This window comes from Hipposideros armiger, unplaced genomic scaffold, assembly GCF_001890085.2.
Source record: "Hipposideros armiger isolate ML-2016 unplaced genomic scaffold, ASM189008v1 scaffold_253, whole genome shotgun sequence".
Classification (NCBI taxonomy): domain Eukaryota; kingdom Metazoa; phylum Chordata; class Mammalia; order Chiroptera; family Hipposideridae; genus Hipposideros; species Hipposideros armiger.
The window spans coordinates 1735162-1748558 of NW_017731603.1; positions in this window are offsets into that span (position 1 = coordinate 1735162).

A 13397-nucleotide genomic window follows, 5' to 3' on the forward strand; every position below is an offset into this window, starting at 1 on the left:
GTCAACTTTCCAGATTGCTGAGGAAACGGGAATAAGTGTAGTTATAAATGGTTAAACGTGATATACGCATGTCTGAGCACAGGACCTATTTTCATGAAGTCTGAGACAGTGTATCATACTGCGCTTCCTTTTTGAGTTTTGTCCTAGGCAATATTGTCCACACAAATAAGGGTTTAGCATGACATGAATGTCTCCTACACATATTGAAATACAAATTAGTAAAACTTACATTTTCATATGGGTACAATCCATAATCGCCTCACAGACCACAAAATACCTGAAAAATATAAAAAAGTATGAATTCATGGTTTTCCTCCATTTGTTTCTGTTTCTTTAACTTTATCTCTTTTTGCACACCACAAGTGCAAAGGCAAATAGACAAGGTGCCTAACCTTAAAGATGAAATTAGTGAAGCCAATCAGTTGGGCTATAAAAGGGGAGAGAGAGAACCCTGAACATACAGTTAGGATTTATACATCCCTTCATTTTCAGAATAGACTGGAAAATTAACAATTACACCCGTCTTATACAAATGATGATAAAACTGATTATTTGTCTATATATTCAGAGACCTTTATTTCCTAACTTTAACCAAACACTTAATCATGGTTCTCAAAATATGGATGGACCCAAGGTCAGCAGTGTCAACTTGACCTGGGAACTTATCAGTATTACAAACAGATTCTTGGGTTCTACTTCAGACACTGAATCAGAAGCTCTGGTAATAAGTCCTTAAGGTGATTCTCGTGCATGCAAATGTTTAGAAATCCCTGTACAGTCCTTTATCTCCAGCAAATGATTTGATATTGAAAAAATAAATATGCTGCATGTGACTCAGATGATGACCTAGGCTTTTTTTCTTAGTAAGCTCTGAATTTTTTTTAATTATTTAAGATTTGCAAGTGACAACATTTGTTTTAAAAATTATATTTTCAAACTAAGTATTTCCTAACATTGCATTGACTAAGAATGAGCCTTTCACAAGGTTGGCTGCTGGTGGTGTTGGGAGCAGAGAAAGCTGATTATCCAGGTTCTGACTGTTAGAGCTTTGCTTTGGGGATGCACAGGAAATGTAATATGCTCCCTAAAGCTCCTTGCTCCAGTACCACCACACACACACACACACACACACACACACACACACACACACCTAGAAATACGTGCACTCAGCAATAGAAATGTTAGGAGAAAAACAAAACCCTGCCAGAAAAATTCCCGAACAGGTTTGGGGCATCAGCAGTGAAGTTGATCCCCTGTGCTTTTCAGATTATTTCCCAATGCCCAGCCCCTGAAATTCAATGTGCACACCCTTGAAAGTGATGAATTCACAAATGTATCCTGACCCTGGGGAAGACTGTTTCCATGGAAATATTCAGATGATACATTTTACTCATAATATTAATCTTTAATATCTGTAATAATAACATGCTAAGTTTGAGGAGGTTTTCTTATAATGAGGAAAGGCTCTCCTCAGGCTGCCCAAGGTGAGGGATGATTGTGGGCACCTGACAGTCTTGAGTTATGACACAGGCACTCGGTCCTCTCACAGCTTCCTGTTTCCTGAACAGATGCTGCCTTGGGCTCTGGCCAGATGAAGGTTTTTCTGGTTTTAGGAGGGCTGCGCCTCCTGTTTTCTCTGATTCGGACTTGCTCTGGAGAACAACCAGGTATTTACAGAGTACTGAGAAAGATGGTGGGTAATTGGGGATCAGTAATGAGATTTCTTCTCTGACTTTCCAAATCTGAAGACATCAGTCTGTTGCTGCATTGCTAACAGCTAAAAGCCCGCACTCAATGATGTGGTTGAAAGACCTTGTTTCCACACCTGGCTTTACCCCTGGTAGCTTCCTTTGCCACACAATAACCCTCCCCCCTTTAAGGCTAGCTTATCAGCCTGTAAGGAAAGTGGGACTGGGTGGTTAGACAAAAGAGGTTTCCACATATCTCAGGTGGGAGGGTTATCCTGGCTTCAGCTGTGGAGAATGATGCTTGGGAATAAACCCTGAAGAAAGAAACTCACTCACTGTGTATGTATACGTATCAAATGCTTGTCTCTGGATTCTATGCTATTGCAGGGGGACTTGTATTTTTTCAGCTTAGTAAAGCAAGATGCCAAGTGACTGGGATTATTTGTAACAAGAATTCTCATAATGAGACCAAGAGAGTCCCAGTACATTTTCAAGATACAGAGTCTTGTCTACCTCCAGAAATCATTATTTGAAATACACACATAAGGACCTCTGGACAGACATCCTTAGTGCTATTTCTAGAGCAAAAGGAAATGAGCTCTCACAGCTGGAGAAACTAACTCAGTATTCGGACAAGTGCAAGTTTCCTAGCCCTCGGTAGTTCTTGAAGACTTCTTGTATAGGGAAGACCTGAGGTACATATTAAACATGTAAACATCTGGGTCCCATTCCACACCTAATGAATTGGATTTCTGAGAATTCGGCCAAAGAATTTGCATTTTGAACAATTACTAAAAATGACTTCACAATAGAATTTTGGGAAAAAGCCAGAGACTGCATAGCTTCTTAAGTCTAACTAAAATTGGAACTCAATGTGAAGTCACTTTATATGCATGCTCATAGTGGACAAAATGAGCTCCCAGAAGATTTGGCAAGATCCTTCAATTCTTCCCTACCACATGAGTCCATTTTAATAACTTCTATGCTCTAAATTCTCTGAGATCTTAACCTAATGTATTATCTCTTTTGAACTCTTCTAATGACCTATTCAACATATTAACTTGGATGTCCAATACGTATCTTTAAATTATTATATCTAAAATGAAATGCATGCATTTTTTAAAAAAATCTCAAACCTGCCTCTCCCCAGTTTTCTTTATCTGTTAGTAGCAGCCCCATCTCTTCAGGTTCCTTTAGAATAACCATTCTTCCTCCCCCAACCCCACACCCACATGCATCCACAATGTTTCTAGAATTCCACTGGTCCTCTCCATCTCTTCTACAACAACTCAAGTCCAAGCCTCCGCAGCCAATCCTGGTATAGTTGAATATCCTTGAAACTGATCTCCCTGATTCCATGCCCACTCCAACAACACACTCTCCTCCTGTCTGCCAGAATGAACATCTAAAATCATTAATCAGATCCTGTTCACCGCCAGGTTCATTACACTGTGACTACACGGGCCATCTTTGTGTTTTTGGAAGTCATCAGCCAGGGTCTTGGCACATCTCGATCCCACTCCCAAGAATGACAGTGACTTAATGCCCAAGTCACCATCTTCCTCTCTGTGTAAAGGAAGAATACCTAGTCTATCCACCATACAGGAGCCAAAGGGAAAAGTGGATAGGCCAATTGTTTGATATTAAGTCGCTTTCATGATTGCAATACCAAGATTATCCAGTGGCTGGAAATTGCCAGCAGCCCAAGATGGCTTTAGGACTGAACAGTTTACCCATAAAAGCTGATCAATGTCATCACGGGTTAACCTTCTAGTGGTTCTACGCCTGCCTCTATGAAAGAGCTCATAATTCCTTCTCAGATTTTCCAATTTATCTTTTAACTTACCGGCAGGCCCAAATTACTCTGGGATTTAACTGCCAGGACCTATAGTTCACCACCATGCTTCCTGGCCTTTAGCAAACTCTAAGACTTCAATTAAAAATACAGCTTCAATTGTCTTTTGGCTCAAAGGCTGTATCTCTTGACACCACTGACTCTTTCCAATCCTTTATCAGCAACACCTAGGACACTTCATCCTTGGGGCCCACCCTTCATCACAAATCCAAATTTTACTTCTGTTTTAGTTCTCCTAAAACATAGCCCAGCGATCAGGGTATGTCTGTACATGCTTCCCTCTTTCTCAGCAATAGGCAGTTCTGTTCATGTATTCATTCAACAAATATTTAGTGAGCATTTACTGTGGGCTTGTTCTTGGCTCTAAGTAATGCAGCAATGAACAAAACAGACCAAATTTTCATTCTCGTGGAGCTTACATTCTCATGCAAAGATGACAACTTTTTAAAGCATATAACTACTAGGTCACAATTAGTAGTAAGAGAAAAAGAATATTGGAAAAGTGCTGGGTTAAGCTATGATCACTAGGTTTCTATCCCAATTTTGTTAGTTTTAGTTGGGTCAAGTAACTGTATTGCTTCAGAAAATACCAAGATCAAACAGAGATACCAAGATTAGAACAAAGGGTTTGCGTTCCATAAATTTAAGCTGGTAGGCCAATGATTTATTACCCATAATTACTAATACGAATGCGACAGTGATGATGTCTTCCACCTAGAACTGTAAAATGGAGCACTGAAGATCTTGTTTGGGTTAATTCTCATCCATGGGTAGGATCACCTGGATGCATCTTTGAGGTGGGAGTATTTCAAGGGAGAAAGTGAGACTACGAAGAGCACCTCTACAATGTGTTTTCTTCTACCAAGGGAGGAGCCTTTTACTGTTAGCTGACTCTGAGCTTACCTGGCCTTCCTTGGTACCATTGTGTTATCTGACACTTTCTCTTTTCTACTTCTCAATAATGTATGTATGATGCAACCCCTCTCTGTTCCTGACCAGAGTCAAGTCAACTGCATTTGATAATGATCTACCTATGGCCCCCAGTGAAGTGTTTCTGGAAGATCAGTGTCCTGTAACCTCAATGTATCATGGATTTTATGAATTTTGATACCATCCCAGTAATTGTAACACCAGGATGGAGGTAACTAGATACCTGCCTAAGTAACTAAATATTAAGAGACTTGCAGGCTCACAAACAGCATGCCATGGTTTTGGTTTTGTAATATTTTGTGTTTTTTCTTTTGTTTTAGTTTTTTCTGGTAATGAGATAAACTGATTTTTGCCAAATGTTATATCTAGGTCATGGGCAGTGAAGGAAGGTAAGAATGCAGTTTCCACTTGTCAATCAATTGTATCTCCCTCTAGAGAATGCAAAACTAAATAAGACATGGAACTTGTCTTAATTTTAGAGAGGAACAGGCTTTTTTTTCCTCTCTTCTCTGTCTCAGCACATTACAGCCTGATGGCTTGATCTGGCCTACCATTTACTTTTATGTTGTCTACGATTATTAAATAATTAAAAATAACAAAAGAAAAATAACATTTCATGATAGGTGAAAAGTATATAAAATTCAAAACTCAGTGTCCAGAAGCTCAGTTCTTTTGGAACACAACCACACTCATTCACTCCTTCATTTATCTGTAGTCTATGACTACTTTCATACTGAAAGGGCAAAGCTGAGTAGCAGGGGCAGAGGCCACCACAGCCCACAAAACCAAAAGGATTTACTCTCTGGTTCTTTACAGAAGTTTGCCCATCCCTGCTCTATAGTGAAAAGCTAACCATGTAGCTCCACAGAGCTCTAAATTTTTATGGTCTTAAGAAGAAATCAGTCCTTCTTGGCTGCAGGCAAATGGAGGAAGAGTTTGAGTGGTTGACACTGCTGACATTTTCAAATAATACTATCTTCAAGTGACGGCCTATGAATAGTCTGAAAGTCTCATAGGTAACATTTATACATTGGAGAGACAATCGACCAGAAAGTTAAGGTGAGGTTACTGAAAGCGCATAGGGGGATGCTATTCAGGGGTATAACAGCAAATAACAAGATTTTTACAAGGAAATCGTATAAACGCCTGCACTTCCAAAGCAGGAAAGACTGGTTAATGCAGTCCTTCCTCACGAGGCGTGTTGGTCTATGTGGCAGCCCCTTGTCTGTCTGGCATTAACTGGCATATTAACTGGCATTCACCACATGACTCAGATTGTCCCTCCGGAGCATTGGAGGATGAGGCAATGGGAGAGACATTTTTACCAAAATCAACATTAACAGAAGAGTAAAAACAAATGTAAAATTAACACCAAAACCATAGGATGTGGACTTTGATAAGAATGTACACTCGAAAATATCTTAAACTCAGAGTCTGTCCTGAAAGGACAAATGCCAGCCTGCTGGGGAGTACGCTTCCTAAATGACAGGGGTCATCCTTCCTGGATGGCTGAGAAGGGAGATTCTGAATACATGTCCAGATAGGTACATTACAGACCTTGGCTGGAGCTCTCCCTGAAGGGAAGTAGCTGTGCACTAGAGAAGTGGAAAGCACTTTTTCAAGTTAGAATTGTACACGCCAATTGAAACCTGTATAATTTTATTCACCAGTGTCACCCCAATAAATTTAATGAAAAAAAGGGAAAAAATCTTTTTGATGTGTTGTTACAGATGCTATATTAAATGAGATATATATTACATATCTCTGATAGTTTATAATTAAGAAAAGCAAAACTATTTATATCCCTAGAAATATATAACTCTTAGATTAATGTTTTAGGACATGATCCCTCCCCTCTCCATCCATCCCTCCCTGTGATTTAGGAACCCGGGTCCCCTGATGCACAAGATGAACCACACTGTGGCAGATTCTGGCCCTTGTTCCTCTCAGCAGAGCAACAATTCATTTTATTACTTTAAAAAAATCACACAGCTCATATTCACCTGAGAAGTCCGAAGCTGATATCGTCCCTGTGATGGTTGAAGGACCACGTGTTAGAAGCTGGAATGCTCCCTGAAGATCCTGTTTGTTATCTTAAATTTTTAAATGTTTTAGAGGATTTGATTTTTAATGGACTGGCCCTTTGTTGTTTTACAATCCTTTATTCAGAAGGGTCTGCCTCTGTTTTTAACTTCATAAGGAATTGCAATCAAATGTGGGGTTTTTTTTTTAATGGGTTATCTGTTTTTTCTTAATGCACTGTGCTAAGGTACCTCATCATATGTAAAACTTGTCCTAGGCAAGCTTGTTGTTTTCATTAGTTGTTTAACTCCTGTCGTCAAAGCTTAATGCTAGTTCTACTGAATCACATAGCCTAGGAATACAGCTAATCTACTTGGGACTGGTTAGAATAAACTGAAGAACTTCCAGAAACAAATAAAATTAGTATTGTGGGTAAAAAGTTTCCTATTTCAGCCCACGCTATTTAGCTCCAAGGAGAGAAAGGAAGTGGGAGACACCTGGAAATGTTCCCATGTTACTAATGGGCCCCTGAAGGCCAATATGGAGAAAGGCTTAGCCTTAGGCTATCAAAGCAGAATGTAATAACTAGGTTAAAATGAGAGTGCTTTGAATATTAGTCCAACACCACCAACAAATCCAAAAATAGACTAAAATCTTTTCAGTGTTCTCTGAATAGAACTGGTCCTCAATTTGGGGTATGCCTCTTCTTAGGTAATATTTGTAACTTTCCAAAAATAACCTACTATCTAAATACTATGGACCAGAATAGAAAAAGAAGATTTTTTTGAGCAGTGAACATAATAGTAGAGCCAAATGTCCTAGAGCAGAACAAATATTGGTCTCATACTGTATTAGTTTGCTAGCATTTCCATGACAAAGTACCATAGGCTGGCTGAAACAACAGAAATTAATTTTCTCACAATTCTAGAAGCTAGAAGTCTAAGATCAAGGTGTTATCAAGGTTGGTTTCTCCTGAGGCCTTTCTCCTTGGCTTGTAGATGATCATCTTCTCTCTGTGTCTTCACACATGATCGTGTGTGTGTGTGTGTGTGTGTGTGTGTGTGTCCTAATATGTGCTTCTTGGTATTACTATTATCTCAGGAGCCAGAAATCAATTGGTCATACTCTAACATAGCCAACCAGCATCATTCACCTTACTTTATTATTTTTTCCTTAATTCCATTCCCTGCTCCTAATGGTCACCCTTAAAAATATTTAATGTACATCCTTCCATACTACTTTCCAAGTGTTTTATATATATATATATATATATATATATATATATATATATGTACAAATGTGAAAAATATATTTTAATGTATATTTATAATCAGTTTGGTGCTATAAATCTTAGGATTTTTCCTTGCATTTCTCATTCACCTTTCTGTGTTGGAGCAAAATCCATGTTTCTAAATGAAATCTAATCTGTTCCAATTCTCTCAAGTGCTGAAAACACCTTCTGTATGAGTTTTTTATTGCTGCACAACAAATCACCACAAATCTGACAGCTTAAAGCAATATTATTCATTGCCTCATAGTTCTGTAAGTCAGAAATCCAAGCGGGCTTAGCTGGGTTCTATGCTTAGGGTCCCCTGAGGCCAAAATCAAAATGTCTGCAGGCTCTGGGAAAAAAACTGTTCCCAAGCCCATTTGAGTTGTTGGCTGAATGCAGTTCCTGGGGTTATGGGCTTGAGGTCCTGTGTCCTCGCTGGCTCTCAGCCAGGGCCTTCTCAGCTCTGTCCACATTTCCTCTCACACAGCCCCCTCCTCCATCTTCAAACCAGCAAAGAGGCTGGTCCTTACACTCCCGAATCTCTCTGATGACTTCCAATACCAGCTAGAGAAAACTCTTTGCCTTTAAAGGGCTCATGTGACTTTTTTGGAGAGCATCCGCACTGGGGGATCAGGACACTTCCGTGTGCCATTGTGTCAGTCCCCAAGCCCCTTAAGACAGAAGCTCCTTCATTTGGGACCTTGCCCTATGTGTCGCCTCACCTGGTATTGATTTGTATTCTTCAATACCCTTTGTAATAAGTGGTAATCTAATGAGTAAATGGGTTTCCTGAAAAAAAAACCAAAAAACTAAAAAATAAAGTGCTCGTGTGATTCGGTTAGGTCCATCCAGATAATCTTTTTGATTAACTTGAAGTCAACTGAAAAATCTTCTTTGCCATGTGAGGTTATTTAATCACAAAAATAACATCTCATCATATTCTCAAGTTCCATCCACAGTCACAGGAAAAAAGTTACACAAGACAGTGGGCTATTAGGGGTCATTCTCATAATTCTGCTTACCACGTCTTGCCCTCCCATGACATTTGTACTTTTTAATCCCTCTCCTTGGCAATCTCGCCCTGATATTTCTCTCTCTCTTTATTCAGATTTCTATGTATCACCACCCTAGGCTAGTCTTCTCTGAAAATAGCCCCTCCTCAGTTTTCAGTCCCATTAGCTATTTTTTTTCAAATGGTTCTTTTCATTATATGTCATGCTTGTGTAATTCTTTATTGTTTTTAGCCCACAGCACAATGTAAGCTCCACAAGGGAGGTAATGTTGCTGGTTTATCTACCATTATGCCTGCCCCAGCAGCGAGCTATTGCGTCGTCCATAGGAGATGCCCAAAATCTATTTGATGGAAAAATGAATAAACAATTATACTTTATCAACCAAAAATTGAGTTTAAGATGCTCCACTGGAGGCCTGTCTACACTCTGAGGATTATTTTATACATTTCGACGTGAAATTCCATGAATGGGTCCCCAACTCTGACCCATAAGGACTACAGGCTGGAGGAGGGCTTCTACTTGGTCAACACTGTCACCCCAGGTCTGGGTCAGTCAAGTCCCGGTGCAGGTGGATTAAGCATGATCCGACAGGTCCCAGAGTATTTCTGAAACAGAGTTAAAGGCAGCTCGCAGCTAGGACAGGAGAAGACGACCTAACAGGCTATCTTCTTCCTTGCTCTGCCTCCAGCTTTCCAGGCTAGTGAGCATCGGAAAACACAGGCCACAGGAGCCCATGTGTTTCTGATTCCGTCCCCGTGGGTGGGACCTGAGAATGTGCCCTGGTATGGAGTCCCCAGGTGGGGCTGATATTACTGGCCCGGTGACCTCACTTTGAGGAAGGCCGCTGTAGAGATTGTTTGGGACACTGATGTGAAAGCGGGTGAAAGCAGTCTTCCAAACTCCAAATTCTCTCAGGATTCGCCCTCTCGGGTGCACAGGACAATTAAGGTCCTGAAAGGAACATTTTTATGACAACTCTGGTACTAAAAAATGTGCCTGTGTCTCCTACAATTAAACAAGCCGCTTTGAGTGTTCATGGAGCTGATTCTTCTTGGGGACCTTTGAAGTTCCTGAGTGGATGTCACAGACAGATCATCTGACTTAGAGGGGCCTTTGTGGGGTCAGTTTAAGGGCACCATACAGCTCTGTCTTACCTGATGGGGTTCTTTGATTATGAACTTGAAGTTGTTATTTCAGGTTTAAGGTGAGTCCTCCAGGAAGGTTTGGTTAACATGCCTCTGTCTCCCTCTGGGGCACGGAAAGGGGCAGCTACAAACAGACCTAGTGCCACCATTTTCTGAACTTACCAGCACCCTGGTTTCCGTTCTGGAGTTGAGTGGGGGGAGGTGAGGCGTGAAGTCTGAATATACTGTTGATGTTCAAAGGGTGATGAGCTAGTAGAAGGCAGGGTATCATAAGGCCAAACACAAATTAACCTGAGGACATAGGAGCAGAAGATCTCTCTGCATTCGGTTACATAGGGAGGTGGTAATAACACAAAATGTGAAGGGTGAACATTTATTCATCTACTTCTTTGGCTACTATTGAGTTGTCAGAAAAGTCATGACAGGGCTGGCTGAGTGGCGCGTTGGTTAAGAGCTGGCTTGGGACGCCAGAGGACCCCGGTTCGGATTCCACATATGAGGGTCAGTGAGACTGCCCTCTACAGCTAAGATGCTGAACAACAGCTCAACCTGGAGCTGGGCTGCCATGAGTCACCTGCGGCGGCATAGGCTGCAGCCCCTGCTGCAGTGGGTTGCCATCTACCGTGTGTAGCCAGCAGCCAGCGTGAGCGGCCAGCAGCCACTGTGAGCGGCTGTCCAGAAGCCATCAACTGATCTGACTTGCCTGGGGAAGAGTGCAGTGATGGTGCCAACTTGGGCAAGTGAAGCAACGTCCTTCACAGCTAGACTGAAGAACAAAACGACAACAAGTTTGTCTGTTCCCCTTCCCCCAATTCCCCAGCGCTGTTCCCATCCCCCAAACCCCCAATAAAAATCTTTTAAAAAAAAAGTCATGACATATTTTTTCTATGTTTTTCATTGCAAAAATGTGTCATGACCTTTCCAACCACCCAATAGTATTCATCTGCAGTCCTTTATTACTCATACTGAATTCTGATTCCACTTCTGCTTCCCCTATAAAGGTCAGAGCACCCCATTTCTGTGCTGCTAAGCTGTAGAACCATTTCTCTCCTGTAAGAATAAAACAAAGTGTTTGGGATATGCGGGGAACCCACCCCAATGTTATATTGCCATTTATTAGGAAGTGCTGGGATGATATGTATTTCTGTGGTCTGTACAGGATTTGACTTACTAGTTCTCAATGTTTTATTAGGACTACAATTAATTAATTAATGGGTGATGCAAATGGCAAGAAGAAATATTTTCTATGAAAGTAACTGTGATTCATTCCAAATGAATGCTAGAAAGGAGAAGGAGGGAGGGAGGGAAAGAAAGAATAAGCAAGCTGTGCCCACTTTGGCCCCGATTAATAAAGAAACCCTTGCCAACCCCATCACTAGACAGAGGTAGCTCTGTTGGCACAGGAAGCTCAAATGGGCTGCTTACCTGTTGCCCCACGTCCATACCTGCCTCTCTCTTCCCTGCACTGTGGGAGCTGAGCGCTCACAAATCAGATTTTTCCAGCTTCCCTTTCAGGTTCTGCCGGCAGGAGGCACTGCCAGTTATTTTCAAATGCCGCACATCCAGCCTCTCTCTAATTTTCATGATAGGGAAATATTAGAAACAAGAAAATGTTGCTTACTTTCTATGTTACACTTCTATCCATTTCTTTTAATAAAGAAAAAAATAGTTTAGGTGAGAAAAGATTACTGTATAATTAGCCACAAGTAGGACACGTGGACAGTGAGATGCAAAAAAAACAATAGGTATTAAAAGAGAACTTCAGGTCTCAAGGCAAATAAGAAGAGAGAAGAGAAAGAATGAAGAGCTTTGTCTCCACCATCTGGCTTACAACCAGCACACGATCACTTAGGAGGACACAGACCACCAGAGGCAGGAGGCTGAATGAGAGGAGATAGCGGTGGGATACACAACAGCAGTCTGAAACTCTAAGCAGGGAAATCTTTTTCCCCAGGTGCGGTGATGGTTGTTGGTGGGTGAGGCGAGCCACACAGTGGGAAATACCTACCTCTATAAGGAAGAATAAAAAATAGCTCTCTCTAAGCCGGCTGAGTGGCTCAGTTGGTTAAGAGCTCGCTCAAGAATTTGAGCTCTGAGCAACAGCGGTTCGAGTCTCGGCCTGAGCTGAGCAGCCGTTGAGCTGCCAACCGGTAGCAGGATGGCTCAGCTTAAAAGTAAAAAAATAGCTCTCTCCCAAATATAAGAATAAGCTACATAGATAAATCACTTGCTTTGTGGGGGTGGCAGAAGGCAAAAGAGAGAAAGCAACATGACTGCAGAAGTCAGAAAACTAGAATGGCCCAAGCCACTGCTACTGAAAGCAGCAACCAATCAGAGCCAGCGACCTCTGAAACGCCGCACCTTCAAACAACAAAAAAGTACCTCTCTGTTGTTTAGAAAAAGCCAGAATCATGCACAAAAGTAAAGATGATAGTAACCCCGCAAAACCCTTCATGATGTCGGCTCTCGACCGATGACGCTTGGAAAACCCAGGAAATTGGAAGTTCCCAACCTGCTTTGGGTAATTTTATAGCCAATGCCACACCCAGCTGACTGCACTTACAAATCGCTTTTTTGCTGATTGCTTTTATTTTTCTGGAATATGTGTGGTGTTCTTCCTGATCCAAATTGCTTAATATCAGAGAAATATGGAAAGTACTAGAACAAAATAAAAACTCTTTGTAAGAGCTGTCAATTTTTATATTCTGAGAAAGGCTCCTTTTCCCCTTCTGAGTCTGGACATTCTCCTGATCACTCCAGTACCAAAATCAGGGGTGTAAAGAAAGTGCCACCGGTAAGTCTCTGAAAGCAGTCACTTCTTTAGGCCCCCTGAAGTTCCCGGGAGAGCAAAATGTTTGGGGCGCGTCAATGCCTGTTTGTTGAATTGTTGGGGAATGCCATTCAGGGAGATAGTTGAAGCCTGTGGTTTGCAAACTTTAGGAGCATCACGATCACCTGCAGGCCTTGTTGATCCCCAGGTGAGCCCTGGAGAGTCTTCCTCGGGGCGGGGCGGAACCTGAGAATTTGCGTTTCTGAAAGTTCCCAGGTGATGCTGATGCTGCTGGTGCCAGGACCACACTTGGAGAACCACTGGCTCAGGTGCTGTCCCTTTAGAGAGCACCCATTCAGTGGCGCCTAAATTTTAGGATGATTATCAAAACTACCTGGAGCACTGTTGAAAAATACGGATATTTTCGCCTCACTCCAGTCCAGTGGGGTCTGTTGTAGCTGGAAGCTTTAGAGTACATATGAAACACTGCCATTTCTTGTCCAAAATGTAAATTCCTAGAGTCTAACCTAGAGGGACGGGCCCAGGAATATGCATTTTTAACTGTTGCCCCAGGTAATTCATGGAGGTTCCCATTTCGAGAAACCTCCAGCAGAGGTCCTCAGGATGGCTAGTACGGGGAAGAGGCAAGGCAGGCCTCCAACGCTCCTTCAGTTATGTTCGTTTCACTTCCAACTGTTGTA